Source organism: Botryllus schlosseri, chromosome 2 (assembly GCF_051294905.1).
Source record: "Botryllus schlosseri isolate E-star chromosome 2, Bs_hap1, whole genome shotgun sequence".
NCBI lineage: Eukaryota > Metazoa > Chordata > Ascidiacea > Stolidobranchia > Styelidae > Botryllus > Botryllus schlosseri.
In genome coordinates, this window is record NC_137237.1 from 21,271,480 (window position 1) to 21,286,236 (window position 14,757).

The 14,757-nt window shown below is 40.3% G+C and overlaps 1 protein-coding gene across 2 annotated transcripts in view; it reads left to right on the plus strand.

Moving 5' to 3' along the window:
- The window catches only part of LOC145456386 (G protein-coupled receptor kinase 3-like), a 198,121-nt gene that overhangs the window by 143,238 nt on the left and 40,126 nt on the right, over positions 1-14,757 (plus strand). The window lies entirely within an intron of this gene.

Sequence of the window (14,757 nt, forward strand, 5' to 3'; positions counted from 1 at the left end):
GTCGATCATATGATATTTGGACGACGTGGACGCGCGTGTGTTGTACTTGTGCGCTTTTGATTCAGAGGTAAAGAAGTCATTGAAATATTCGGGGCAACGACCGCAGTGAAACCATCTTATAAAGGCTATGGTGAAACTGATACATAAACTTGGCGATTTCTAGTTTCCGCATATCTTCTATGTTTAGGACGCCGAATCTCTTCAGCAGCGACTTATTGGATGGGCAGCCAGGCCCCTTTGGGACCTAGCTTAGGGTTACCATATTTCCGCAACCCAAATTCCGGACACTTTTAGCGCCCACTAGTGGATTTCAAAATGAGTTATGACGTCACACTAGCAAACCTTTGCTCATAGACCAGAGGTGGTCACGATCCGGTTCACAGGAGTATGTGGCTGTGTGTGTTTTATAATCGGGACCGAAAGCACATGTTTTCAGCTTCCTCCCGCCCAAATAAACAATGATTTTGAGCCCACACTATAGGGTAATCGATGCAACTTCTGGGTGGGGGGTGCTTGCTATATGAATTTAGTTTCTATATGCATCTGGTCGTTGAATTATTTGAATGAATTCTGTCAATAATATTGGTCGTTCCATATATACTATATAGATACTACTCTCCGACCACATGATCAGAGTTAGCGGTAGAGCTGGTGGAGGATAATGAGTTCGAAAATACAGGGAACGTAATTGCACATCATTAAGTCATGTTCATGTCCTACCGATAAGATTGTTTATCAGCCTTATATGCCGGTGCGCACCACGGAGTTTTATAAACACCCCACATCCAGTGGTTTCCAACCTTTTATGGTCGCGACTCCATCTCTAATTTGAAAATGTTCCGTGGCCCAGATCAAAATTTGATGAGCTGATTACTAAAAGAAGTCAGCACCTTTGGTCAGACTTACTCACGGGCTAATTTGGAAGCTGATTACGTTCAACATATTCGCAAACCCCAGAATAAAGGCAAACGACCCCCCTCCCGTTTGGAACCACTCTCTTTGAATGAAGCATTTAAACCGCCTTAACGATCTCTAGGAATATACCGTTCTCCTATAATTGCGATTACAATTAGGCTTATTCCAGTAAATGAAGGTTGTTTATATTTATATTTTATTGCAGATTTTGAAAGGGTGGTAGTCTCCTTAAAAATTCAATAAATGTGACAGTAAATCGCGCGCAGCGCGAAGAACAATATCATGCATCAGCATAAATATTCCTAAAAAATACTGTTTTTATGCTGATTTACGAAAAAATTATGAGCCTACGTCAAGTCTTCAAAATTCCGGACATTTGGCATATTTTAGAAATTCCTCCCGGACGCTAGTTTGAATAGTGAAATTCCGGACATGTCCGGGAAATTCCGGACGTATGGCAACCCTACCCTAGCTATGATTCGGAGCACTTTATGCTGTAGTTTCTGCAGTGGCTTGAGTGCAGTTTTACTGGCAGCCCCCCAACAGAGGATGCCATAACGTAACTTCGATTGGATTAAGGATTTAAAGAGTATCAGAAGAACCCATGCTGGCATGAAGCGCCCAAGGCTGTAGAACAGGCCGCACTTCGGTGATAATTTAGTTTCTAGGGACTGAATATGACTCTTCCAGGACATGTTCGAGTCCAGTAAAACTCCGAGATATTTGGCATTATCTGTGTTGGAAACGGGCTGACCAGCGATATCAACGGTTAGGTTATTTTTTTGAATTAACTGTCAGCAATTGCGATTTCGAGGCGTTTATGCAAAGGTTGTTCTGGGCCGTCCACTCATGGACTTTGGGCATTTGGTCACCAGTCAGGGCATCCAGCTCTGCCGTCGAAGATGCGGAATAGAGGAGGTGAGTATCATCAGCGAACAGTGTGGTGTTCAATGATGTCCTAAAAATTATTGATATCCGAACTAACCCTAGTTGCAGCCAGGACATCATGTCCGGGGTATGTTTGGAGTGTGTTGGTTAGGGTAATGACTAGAAAAAAAATTTCAAAATTTTGTGTGTCCTGTAGTCACAAATGATGAGCTTTTGTGTCCTGAGTTCAAAACTCACAAAAGTTAAGAGTGTTTGAACGAAAACCTCCCGCACAAAATTTTTCCAGTTTTCACTGTATGGAGGATAGGCATTCTTTTGTAGATACAGAATAATTTATTTATCGACTGATTTGAATTTAACTGACCCAATTCCAATTGCGAAGATTTAAAATAATATTTTGGTACATTTTGATCGCCCAGATTGAATTATTCCTATCGTGTTCTTGTTTACAGTCAATATTAAATAATAAATAAATAATTAATAATTCCGATTTTAGATGTAGACTGTATATATCGTATCATTTCAATTTGTCTGGCACAAATCAAACTGGGTGTTCGAAAAGGCGATAGTAGAACAACTCTAGGTATTTTCAGCGGTCTAGAAAACCGCTTAGAAGAATATGATGTACAGGAAAATTTGAAAATCTCATATATCATATGTGACACCGTAGCATCTGTTGATACTGGACGGCAGAATGGCGTTGTTTCGAAACTGCGAAATGCAATGATGAGCAGGGGTTTTCATATCCCTTGCCAACATCATATTATCGATTCTTAAAGCATATATTAGAGTTCTTCGATCCAACGTCTTCAAGAAAACTCTCAGCTACAAATTTGGAGATGATGTGGTAAAACACTACGAAAACTAGGTGCAATCCACCAAGCACGAATTTCAGATGAAAATATTAGAAAACCGAGGATGTATAGGGATGATTTTAAGTTTATCTATGGCATGTGCAGAACATGCCGTTCTTTCGAAGAAAATAGTATAGATTACCACTGATCAAATGGCATAAACTTCCATCTCTACGCAATGCGAGAGGGTGCTCAAGGGTTGCGTTGCGTACTTCCACTTCCCCAGATAGAGAATAACTCTGGAGATGCTTATTTATCGCAAATGCGTGTCAGAAAGACTGGTATTCTAACCAGATGTCTAAGGATGGAATATACTAGAGCCCGACCGATTTTATCGGTTCGTCGATAATATCGAGACGATATCACACTTTGAAAGAATTATCGGTATCGGTCATTGGAGTTGAACAATTAACGGCAATTTGCGTGTGACGTCACAACATGGCGGAAGGAAGCCAGAAAACTACAATCTTTGATCGCTAGACTGAGAATATTGATATAGTTCATATAGCTACACTTTACAGATGTCCAGATGCGGCCTTTCTAGTTCATTTCATGTTCAAGTATAACAATTATGGCTGTAAAGATGTTCAAATAAATGCCCTCTGAAGATTTGAAAATGTGCTTATGTATATACATCCAACTTCTTTTGAATATCGGCTGAATGTATCGGATTATCGGCTAAGGTGTGAGATATTGGTTTTATCGGTATCGACCCAAAAATCCAATATCGTTCGGGCTCTAGAATATACCAAAGATCATTTGCTGCTATCTTTGCGGTCGAATGTCCTGCAGCGATAAAGTGCCTCAAAACCCCATTGGAAGTCGGATATGTCCGTCGTAGATATCCCTGGCACTAACATAATAACAGAAAGGGAGGTCAAATTGATGAATGAACTTTACAATAAGTGTGAAAGGACATATATTTGAAGATTAAATTTGTAGCAAAGAATATCTTTGAATTTTAAATTTTTTCCATATTTGGACCAGTGTCGAGAATTGATGTTAGTGTGTGCGGGACTTTTTTTTCGATTTTAACAAAATGATTATGATTTTATTAATTTATACCTAAATGTTCATCAATTCCTGCTACAGGCAACATTTTTTTTAGTCATAACCCTAGTGTTGGTACTGCGCTGCCACACTTAGAAGACACCTCATAGTTACCCCAGACAATATGTCAATCGACTTCACGAGGTATACACGAAAAATTGATCGTAAAATCATCACATCACACATTGATATTGTAGATCTACGTGTCGTACATGCTGCAGGAGAACCCTGTTATCGTCCAACCATGAAATGTATATCTCGTAACCGAGAGACATCCTGTCCTAGAGTAATTTGCCTCTAGTATAAAACGCCTGATTCCAGAGAATCAGTAGACTCATCTGCTAAACCTACTGGTATCAACGTCTGAAATATATTCGCACGTCTTGTGTACTATTGGCGTCTAGATCTCACCAGGATACAGGATTCCAGGTTAAGTAATCAGCCAGCTAAACCTATACTACTCTGGTTAGCTATACTTCTACTCCCAGGAACAATAACTCTGTATTGTTGCAATGCGCAGTACGAGCGAATACGAGAAAAATCATGCAAATTTAACGTTCATTACTCCTGCAACGTACTACTTATAAAGTACAATGCATCAATTGTGGAATCCTGTAAACGGGACCGGAGTTTGTAACAAATAGTCCACATGCATCGAATGCTCTTTCTGCTTCCACATATGTGGGCTGAATAGTAAACAGCGCTCCTTAGAGATTCTATAGGTCGTTTCCCAGAGTCTTCAAAAACTTTACATTCCTTTTGGACCACACTTCTGTTTAGGCTTAGGGTAGCCTACTGGAAGGACAAGTAGCTGAAACTGGAATTGATGCCGACATGATAGCTTGCTCTAATTACTCCTTGATAAATTCACGTGATCAGGCGCGTAGCCAGCCGAAAACAGGGGGGGGGGAGCGAAATAAAATGAGGGGGTTTCGATTTTTTTTTCCGAATTAGGTATCAGCGGATAAATCAACTATGCATGCACGCACGCACATGTTTGCGAACATTCGATGTCATTCAGTTTCGCGATGTCACTCTTTATAATCACAATCGCTAATCAGCGTACCCCGTACACCTCACGGCATATTGTCTCCTAGCCATCGAGAGAATTAGAGGAGCCAACGCATGCTATGTCCGAGACGCGATAGTTAGGTCAGCGATGATATCTTTCGTACCAGGCCTATTTCAGATGCGATTGTGTAGGCGAGTTGTATGCGATGTGTGCGAGTGTGTATATCGTGAGCACCAAGCTAATGCAGATGCGATTGTGCTGGCCAGCAATGGTATAGTGTGCACAGGGCCTATCGCACATGCGATTATTCAAGCCAGCGGAACTAGGCTTGTTGAAGACTCTATAAATTATGCCAGTGACGACGATAGGCGTTAGCTGAGTACGCGGCGATCAATGAGCTAATTTCGCGCTCATCTCAGCGGGAGATCGCGTCATGTTGCTGTTACATCGTGCACAGACTAATCTCGCTAATTGGCAACACGCATCTCGCTAATTGGCCGCGCGCAACACTAATACGACGTAGGCCTATTGAAACTTGCTACAATGCGTAAAACGCATTAGCAACTGTTTTATCCGATTAACCGGCAGAATTATATCCGGATATCAGATTGAAAAAAGGCTGTTGGTAATTAGTTAACCGGTTATCCGAATAATCCAACCCTAGTTGCAACGCAGTACGAACACACCCCAAACATACCCAGACATGAAGTCCGGATTGCAATGCAGTACCAAAACACCTCAAACATACCCCGGACATCATGTTGCAACACAGTACCAACACCCCCCAAATATTCCCCAGACATGATGTCTGGGTTGCAGCACGACACCGATACACCCCAAACATGATGTCCAGCAGGCTGCAATGCAGTACGATCACACCCCAAACATACCCTAGACATGGTGTCCGGGTTGCTGCAGTACCAACATACCCCAAACATACCCCGGACGCGACGTTTGACTGCGTCGATCACAGTATTATTCTTTCGAAATTGGCGCGCTACGGGTTCCGGCGTCCACAACTAGAGCTCATGAAAAGCTACCTGACTGGGAGATATCAAATGGTTTCGATATCCAACACTTTGTCCTCCCCCCACCTTGTTACATGTGGTATTCCACAAGGCTCTGTTCTTGGACCTGTCCTTTTTTTCTTTATATGTCAATGATCTTTGAAACCTCATCATTGAATACCACACTCTTCGCTGACGATACTCACCTCCTATCTCTCGCACCTACTACCGCAAGCTTGAATGTCGTCACCCGTGATCAAATGCCAAAAGTGCATGAGTGGACGTTGTGGGACGCCCTGCACCCTCTCACGGTTCATACACTTTGTAAGATACAACATCATTATGGTACATCGCCCATATCTGTATATCACGTGACTTATATCTTTCTTCTCGCTACCACGTGACTTACCATTTATCAGCTCGTGCATCTTATTTTACAAGCTAGACTCATCTGCGATATCTTACTGTATATTCCATGCATATTCGACCAATATATCTATCTGAGGCAATACTGTCGTTGCATTCACGTTGAAGTTGTCAGATCAAGGACTAACACAGGGACGTGCGTCTACTACGAAAAGAGCTAAGTATATCTACCCAGCCACACATTACGTGGGACTCAGGTTACAACTCTATAGCAGGTTATCAGACGACACACCTTCCCATATGGTGCCCCGAGTGAGATGATTTCAGCTTCAACGAAGGACGAATCGCCTCCTACACAATTGGACTTACAACTGCTATGGAGCCATCCAGGACTTTTCCAGACTTACACGGTAAATCCGTTTACTTGACTTCGAATTTCGGGAATGCATTTTGCAGTGAGACTGATTTATCTCACTTGGCTTTATCGGCTAGCAGCAAATTTCCTCGTTATTGCTCGATTCGTGCTTTCTATATAATTATATTCGTTGTTTGTGTTCATATATTCATCGCCATAACATTCAGAGAACCAGATTTGAGTGATACTCTGACACTGACAAAACGTTTTTCATCGGTTTCGTTTTTATATTACGGCCTTAAGTACTATTATTTGAATCTTAGCGTCTGGCTTTCTAACGAAATTATCACATACATTATGCGTCGGTATTTCACTGTTGGCCGCCTGATAAAATCGCTTCTCTACCCCGTGAAATCGAATAATAACCACCGATCCACCATTCAATATTTTCAAATAGAACTTCACTTTCGCACGAATAGCCTACCTTAGTCGTGTAACAAACCATTTGCTTACAGTTGTTTAATTGTTCAACACCCCCATTTCGATTGTGATTATAAATTTTGCGGTTTTTCCTACCTTCATATTACCGCGTAAATCACTGCCAACCACCGTCGTAATTTACCAATCTATTTTTTTTTCGTTTTTTTAATTCACGGCATCTCCGTGGAACATAACTACCAATTCCATGATTTTAATTTCGGAATATTTCTTGAAACCTAATTCATACATTAATTTTTGTGATTTCATATGTCATTCATGCGACATTGACTTCCGCGCGTATTTAAGCGCTACCCTTTTTAACTACCGTAACTATACCGTCCATGTTACTTCGATAAAATAGTGACGCGGCTTTTCGCCCGACTATAGCATAGCATTCCATCGGGATTCTATATGATGTTCCGCGGCAAAATCGGCTCTTTTTGACCGACAATTTCGATTTCGGCTTTGAACTATTGAAATATACCAGTATCACTGGGAATGGGGATTTTATAACTAACTTAACTCTGCATACCGCAACTTCATCTTATCTCTCTACACGTATTCGCATAACCTCGCTTTTGCTACAATTACCCATAATCATAATTCGATTTTAATCACATATTAGCGTTACTTCTAACTCAGCGCTTTGCTGGAATTTATAAATACGGAAGTTACTTCCCTATTTTCTTCAAACATTGACTTCCTTACTTTCTTTATACTAGGTCTTTGACATTTTCGCTTACTTCTAATTACCTATACTTAAATAAGGCCGCTTTAACACGGTGACAAATTGTCATTTTTTTCCGTAATTTACGTCCTTATATACTTACCCGCGATATTGTCATCTGAACATACTCAGATTTTGCAACCTATAGTTACATGCGATTAGCTATACATATCTTTTACCTTTATACATTGTACATTGTACATTTCATGGCATGGCTACCTATTACTGACATCTGGTCACCACAGATCCGTGAAACGTTTGTATAGTCACGAATCTGTTAATTTTGAATATCACGTTGCCCATTATCGCTACACGGGGAACTCGTTAATTAAGCTTATGGTCGAAGTACCGGGTCTACGATTTCACTTTTGCTCCTAGGGTCGTGTGTAACGAGTGGGTTTGGCCATGTTATCTCGCCAAATCGTTTTTAGACATGGGAATTGCTTGTGCGTGACTCAGCGATTCTACCGGCCGGGGAATCTATGGGTTGTAAACCTGCGATTTTAACTCATGCTATACCTTCCGTCATTACATAACGAAGTTGAGGTGAGGTTCGGTCGACTCAAGTCTCGCCCGTGCGCTTTTTTATCGAAATGATCCACGATCGGACACTATTAGTGTATATACGGTTTTTGGATGAATTATTTATCCAGTGTTAGGGAATTTGACCTAATACTTACTGTTTTTTTAGACGTATCTTACCGGTCGATACGTCATTAGGCATTGCCATGTGTAAGTCTTCGAAGCACATTATTGAAGTAGTGGGCACACGTTCTTACACTTGCGATATGTTAAGTGGCGTGCAGTGATGATTAATTACTATTTTTATCCCTTCTTTCGATCCGTTAGTGGACCAAATTCTTGATTAAATCCCGTCAATTTATTTCCGGAAACCTTTTTATATATCTGGATAGCATATGGCGCGCAGATTCATCGATGTGTCTGGATTTGTGGTATACCATGCTGTGTACATCGCTATAGACTTTTTTTCGACATGGCTGCGGTTCGCAGCACTAAACACTAACAATGCCATTAGGCTACCTAACAATACACACATTTTCATGACTTCGGCTATTGTTATTATATTCTCTTTACAATTTTTGCACTCTACTTTCACGACTTACTTCGTTATATAATTAAATGACGAATTCCCCGCTTTACGCTACAACTGCATTCATCTTGACATGTTAATATTTCATTGCTATACTTCTGAGCTGTCAAAACACACGGCCAACCCCAGATAATTTCCGTTCACTTCGAGATTCCGTAAATTTTTATTAATTTCTACTTGAAAGCTCAAATTACTCACAAGGCTTATATAACCGCCTTGCGTCGCTCCGTCACGTATGGAATCGATTCAATACTTAGTACTTACGCTTCCAGCGTACTCTCGGCTCATTTCATCCCTATCGGTGCAGATTTTCACCACTTCATATCTGGTCCGCTGAAATATAATGTGTTTATAATGTTTAATTTCTTTTTCAATTTGTCATTAGGCTATACTATTATTGCTTTTATTATTTTCCTACTTTGTGAAATAGCCTTTTTGCTGCCGATATCGCTTTTGCATCCCTGATTCGTCGTCGTCTGCCAACGGGTCCATCGCGAACCGCCGAAATGCTCCCTACTACACAACATTCCTCCGCTCTCCGATTCCGGCCTATGTCAACATTTCGGGACATACAAGTTCAACATGGCTTTGGTAACACCACGTATTATACGCATTTTAAAGCCGACTTCAACAGTCGTGAAGAATATTCGCACAACAGGCGATACGCGTTTTAACCTTGGCGGAGTGAACTAATTGGATCTAAATACAATCCTTAATGAGCAATGAGCATTGACTGTTAATTATTCCAGGCAGGTTCGCGGCCCACGGTGCACGGTTTAACTGTATATAAATTATTATTCCATCTTCCGAACGATTGATGGACATTTCTCTTCTCAAACGCGGCGAATTTCGTAATCCTTAGACACGATTATGATTCATGTACTTTGATCTATCTCTCCCATGCGGACTTACCATTTTATAATTCACTCGTTTATCCATTAGCGAATGCGTCAATACGACTGTTCTTGCCGACAATATATACGGCTCACATAATTTGAGGCCCTGGTCTTTGTGACTATTTCGTTGGTCATTAATCTTAATGGTTCAAGTAATTTCCCACAAATCTCGCCATTCTACGCGGTTCGACTACGGGACGCCGTTTGAATAATTTTCTCTATTCAACTCAATTGACTCGTAAAAGCAGTCTCTGGTCGCTAGAAAACCCAGACATCAGTTTCCTGCTTTCGTTACTTTCTATCTTCTAATACCACGTGTTTCGATTTATTTCAAAAGTAGTTTTGACTTTAATATACTCCCAAACCATACACTAGATTCCGCTTATAAGATATTGCATTTACAAATAACAGACACTCATTTTCGATTTACCACCAATTTGTTCTAGCGTATGACGCATTCGCCAGACCTAATGTCAATTCCTTCGTGTACATATTTTTTTTCTTCTTTCGTTTATTGTTCTTTTAATAAAACACAAAAATTGCCTCAGATATGACCAATTCGCCATTTTGACTATATGTAATCTAACCCTTAACGTGGTATCAATACACTATCTCATATATGGTTTCATTGCTATCATGTTGTATAAATATTGCAACATCAGGCTACAATATTGCATTTTAAATTGGTGTTATCGCCTTTCTACCAATACTTTATTAACTACACACTTCGGCCTTACCACGTTAAACCACACACTATGTGATATCCGCTGCAATTATTACGTTTCGTAATTGTACTGCTATTCAATGCATGTAAATTTCATTTTGTATTGTCGCTATAATCACGCCTTTTTAGCAGGAGGCGATGTGGGACGCCCTGCGCCCTCTCACGGTTCATATACTTTGTAAGATACAACATCATTATGGTACATCGCCCATATCTGTATATCACGTGACTTATATCTTTCTTCTCGCTACCACGTGACTTACCATTTGTCAGCTCGTGCATCTTATTTTACAAGCTAGACTCATCTGCGACATCCTACCGTATATTCCATGCATATTCGACCAATATATCTATCTGAGGCAATACTGTCGTTGCATTCACGTTGAAGTTGTCAGATCAAGGACTAACACAGGGACGTGCGTCTACTACGAAAAGAGCTAAGTATATCTACCCAGCCACACATTACGTGGGACTCAGGTTACAACTCTAGCAGGTTATCAGACGACACACCTTCCCATAACGTCCCATAATAGCCTTCGGGTTAACGCTGCGAAATCCCAATTATTGGTCGTGAACTCCTGCGATAACCTAACCGTTGACATCGCTGGCCAACCAATTTCCAACACTAAAAATACCAAGTGCCTTGGTGTTTCACTGGATTCGGACATGTCCTGGAAGAGTTACATACAATCACTCAAACCACAACTATCGAAGGTATGTGGTCTATTTCGCCGCCTTAGCTACACTCTGCCAGTCAGCGTGCTGTTGATACTCTTCAACACTGTATTCCTATCAAAGTTACAATACGGAATTCTTTGTTGGGGTGCTGCCTGCAAGAATACAATTGACCCACAGCAAAAACTTCAACATCGGATCAGCCGTATCATTGCCAAAGCCCCACGGGGGCCTGGATGTGCAACTGACAAATCGCTTCTCAAAAGATTTGGTGTTCTAAACTTAGAAGATATGAGGAAGCAAGAAATTGCTAAGTTTATGTATCAGTTCCATTGCGGTCAATGTCCCTCAAATTTCAGCGACTAATTAACCTAAGAGACAAATGCGCACAAATACAGCACACGCGCGTCAACGAAGAACGACTACCATATGTTCAGGACTGAATACAAGAAAACGCATTGCTCTATCAACTATGCCGGACCCCAATTGTGGAACAGCATATCGCCGGCTATCCGACAGTCGTCGAGCATGTCCGCATTCAAGTCGAAATACAAGCAATTTCTTCTAAATCAATACTAGCCTGTCTCCAGGATTACCGGACCACGACCTAACATCGACCTCGCCCTCCGCCACATGCCAACTCATTTTGTCGCTTGCGTCTTATATTCTCTGCATTACTTTTCATTCAGTGTGCAGTGCATGCCTCTTATTTGCTTCGCCTAGGCTAAGCTGGGTGTCTGATCTTATGGCTACTCGATCCAAGTTGTTTCGACACCTTCCTATCTTTTCATTGTATCGCAGTCTTAATTGTGATGTTTTGAAACGATGAAAATATTAATAAACCTGATTGATTGATGTTCCAGTGTGCCTCCACTGTGTGCCTCCACTTCCGCACGAGGAGCGAGGATTTTCCAAAGTTAATGGTTGAATTTGGCCTATAATATTGGTACTTCTATTGGTCTTGGACAGGCCATAGGGCGATCAACCGAACTCCCGGGGCTTCGTAATTGCATATCATATAATTTCTCAAGTGATCAGCTTTAACAGTAGCGCAAAGATAGGTGGTGCGTCTTCGTAACTTTAGGCACGTCAATGATATACAAACAATTATTTATCTATCTACGAGGGGGCGGGCGTTGTTACTCATCAATCTGTTGCATGTTCTTATTCCTTGACCTCTCGGCTTCTATATGTTTTAAAGATATTGCAATATCACAAATGTACCAGACTGAACCAAAAGGAGAACGTCTTTCGTGAGACACACTCGATTCCAAGTTCGGGTGCGGTTGTCAGGTTGCAAAGACCGGGTCATCCTGCGCAATCTTCGACCAAGGCTCTATCGCCAGCGACACACTTTATTCAGATCAGTTATCATTTGTCAATGTACTTATGGTACACTACATTATGATACACTCGGTGCCAATGAGCATGATAGGTGCAGCCCTATGCCAAGTTATATTAAATCAAGAGACTTTTTGATTGTGTAAGAAAAATTTCCAATTCGTCACTTGTATAAATTGGCATTTTTTTAAAATTTCAAGTTGGAATCGGATTAGGATTGGACATGGACTTGAATATACAAAAGTTCTGGACTAGAATTTGTATTTGAAGCTTTGAATTTGGATTGGATTAGGACATAGAAATTCCAAAGCTGCTCATCTCTATTACCATGGAAAACTGCCATGCTATTACAAACACGCCTTTTCGTTAGAGGACGCCAACGAGCTGCAAGAATAGCAGCAGAAGCATTGCTCATTTTTCTACTTCCAGGATTTTGCAGATTGCTCGAAGTGGACGTGGTAATCTGGAAGGTGTACCACCCCGCTGCAATGGGAAGGATATTTCTTAACAATTTAGTTGATGTAGTGATGTAAATTATGTCAGAGACAGCAGGTAGACGAATATGTAAATCTCGTTTCTTATTCTTTAACCGAAAGCAGGTTGGTAAATATGTACGAGAATTAAGGGCGTTTATGTAGTCGAATTATTTTCCATCATTGGTAGATTGCTCGATCCCCTATTGCAGAAATGGACAAACCGATTCATGCATACGAAACCATGACTGATAATCTAGTCAGCTGCACATCTGGACACGCCTAAGGACAAATCCGCATCTTTTGACTGTCAATTGATACCAAGTCGAAGTCGAAACTCGACATACTCTTGAACTACTTATTATTACTTTAGTTGCGTGAATTGTATGTTTATTCTAAGGAGACTGTCATTCTGATATTTTAATTTACAATCTGATTTATACATAGGCTAGAGCTTAATACCGTAATCCCGAATTTTAGTCAAGCCTCAAAATCGCAATCAGAATTACTGTGATACTCCAACACAAGTCTCAAAAAATGAATGAATAGAACCCTTTTGCCTCGATATATGGAATTTTCGGGACAAGTAGATTGCACGAATTGGGTGAAAAAACCCTGAAATTGATGATCATAGATGGGAAAGATATGTAGGCTTCATTGAAGCTAGCTATACAATCACCAAAACTGTGCTTCTCTTATGACTGAATCTTGAAGTTGTATAATTGTATCGAAGCTATACATATATCATTTTACTTCCATGCATTGTCAAGAATGCTTGCTTTAAATGTAATTTTGTTTATTAATAGATTAGACTTCCAGCATTTATAATGATGCACGTTTCCTCTTTCATGTGTCGCTTGGTAACTTTCGTTTGGCAATTTCATTAGATTAGTGATGACATGTTCCATAAATAGGTCTCTACCGCCTATGCGGGATATGCAAGTTGGTTGATAATTTCTCTATTGAAAATTCGACCAAAATTAGATACCTGTATATCAACACTTTCACTTCTCAGCGATAATTTCTGCTGTAGAATTGGCGTTTATAGCATTGCTCTTCAGTTTTACGACTTATGTCTTTTCTCACTGATTTACAAAATTGCTATGATTTTCACCGAGTGTGCCACGCAAGAAGCCGTCTTGCCTCACTCAATTTATTGCAGAAAAGGTACCTGGATTTCAGCCTGGATGACAATGCTCTATCGAATAATAAGATCTTGGTTCCTTTCCATATTTAACGTGTCCCAGGATACTTGCAAAGTAATAATTTTATATAATATATATATCATGTCACAAAACAGTGGGTTGTGATACCTGGAATAGGAGCTATATCCATCAAACATTATAATTCTGAGAAAGGAAAGATTATATTGTTCCCACTTGCATCTAACTTTTATGGATCAAAAGTAGATATGAATGTTAGTTTATGAAAAAATACTTGGATCAAAAATCCAAATTGCTTGTATATCATATTTGAAATGCACCATGTAAATAGCGTATAGACGTTACAGTTGATGATTCCTACTGCATACTGTATCAATAAATTGTAAAAAGTGCACGTAACATAATCGTTATTTGCTGATATACTAATTTGAGAGCAGTCGGTATGATGGATACACTTGCACTTTTTACAAATATTCATTAGGGTAGGCTCTATTTGCAATAACGACACCGTAGCTTGAGTATTGCAACAGTTTTTATGTTACTGCAGTCTGGCTGCTTGATCATCACTCAGCTCAGTAATATCGGTAGCTTAATTGCAAATGATTTGAAAATCAAAATGCCACAGCAGCACGAGTGGTCAACATCCAACACTTCAACTGTTTTGTTCTGGCTTGCAATCCGCTTCATATGTTATCAATCAGGATACAAACCTGTCGGATA